The following is a 1797-nucleotide window of genomic DNA, read 5'->3' on the forward strand; positions in this document are numbered from 1 at the left end:
CCTGACTCGGCCTAGTGACAGAATTATGCAATGTTTTACCTATAAAAAGAGATACTATGTAATGTGCACAACCTTTACTTTTTCATAATGGATACATTAATAAATGAGTGTTTTATGTGCTGTGAATGGGGCAAATGGCCTCACCACTGAATTAACTTACTTAATACTTTTTTTTGGAATACTTGATGTCGCCCAGGCTCACCCACACCCCCTTGTAATCTGAGCCTGGGGCCCATGGTGTGAAGCATGATATTGGGTGGCTATACAGTTTGTCAATGTTTATACTGACGACACCATTACGCAGCAGGACGAGGCAGCCTGCACATTCGACCGCTCCACTGACCCCAATAAATAAACTCATCTATCAAGTTGAATGCGCGTGATAAAATATGTGGCTCTAATGTCATTGTTGTTCGATTACTACGCAGTGCATGCGTTCGACTTAGTCTTCGCTAGGGCTGCCTACAGCGCTTATTGATGCAAACATAAAATACTAGTCGTTAAGTGCTGCCTAAATCAGATTGAAACTAGGATCAATTACACATAATATTATGTAGACCACATTCAACTATTAGGACATGGAATTGCACTCTTTTTCTGCTCCTCAAATACAGGAGCAACTATACAGCAAATCGCTTGGCAGATGCTTTAACTCGCTTGGCAGATTGCGATAAATGCGTCCCTTTTAAGCATGAAAGTGACTGGAAAAACCTAGTTGAATTGTGATCGATCTTGGGAAATGTCCCGTAACGAGTTTTGCAGGAACGGAATCGGTCGTGTTTTGTTGCAACTCCTGCTCTGAGGAAGCTTTGTTTTTGTGACAAACAGCTCTTAGAAATCTGGACGTAACCTCTTTCTGTCATTTATGAACCTAGCAGTGAAAGAATAAGGGAGACATCGTGGTGAAACCAGGCGCTTGTGGAAATACTGAAATTGAAAGAACCGACTTTTTTCTACTTAGGCAATTTGTATCGTTTTTTTGTGTGGTTTGTTTTGTTTTGGGCTCAGCACCTTTTGATATTCATTTAAAAACGCATTATTTCTGCACGTATTTTACTATTATAAAAAAGCGTTGATCAAAGGCACAAAAATGTAAATCAAACAGTTTCCAAGTACACTACAGCTTTGAAAGTCTCCAAACATTGGAGGCCATTTTCTCGCTAATTTTACCTCTGAAACCAGGCCCCCTCCATTGATGTCAATCACACATATCTCTATTTCTATTTTAACATAGATTCGTATTTTAAAAAAACCAAAAGCATGAAAAATAAACAGCCGTTAAGACGATCCCAATGAATTCATATGCTCCCCGAAAACCGATGAACGTCTGATTCCACCGTGTCGGGACACATACTATAGCGTTGAAAGATCGTGGAAACAAATCAATTAATTGAGTGGGTGTTTTCGGACAGCGCCACTGGCGGGTCTTACTTTTTTTCGTTCCCCTTATTGTCTCTGCTCGTCTGTCCTACTTTTTCACTGCACTCAATGAACATTATTATGTCGGTATGTTTCTCTTTATCTAATCTAAATAAACAAATCAATTGAAGGAAACAAAACATTTCAAAATAGACTTATAAACTGCTGACATGGTACTGGAATATGAAGTACTTCTCTAACTCTTTTATATCTAATGCAGGGAATGACTGAAGTAAATGAAACGCTGTAACAGATACACAAAGGCTCATGAAACGATATAAACTTTTGAGGAATTCTCTAACTTTCTAAAGACCATTTGTTGACAAAACTTCAGATCAAGAAGCAAGTTTAAAATACAGAGATCCTGGCAGCAACCCC

General features: G+C 38.9%; 1 protein-coding gene across 1 annotated transcript in view; it reads left to right on the top strand.

Annotated features, from left to right (window-relative positions):
* Window positions 1-1797, top strand: part of LOC118478236 — a 59395-nt gene that overhangs the window by 15466 nt on the left and 42132 nt on the right. The window lies entirely within an intron of this gene.

This window comes from Aplysia californica, unplaced genomic scaffold (assembly GCF_000002075.1).
Source record: "Aplysia californica isolate F4 #8 unplaced genomic scaffold, AplCal3.0 scaffold00431, whole genome shotgun sequence".
Lineage (NCBI taxonomy): Eukaryota > Metazoa > Mollusca > Gastropoda > Aplysiida > Aplysiidae > Aplysia > Aplysia californica.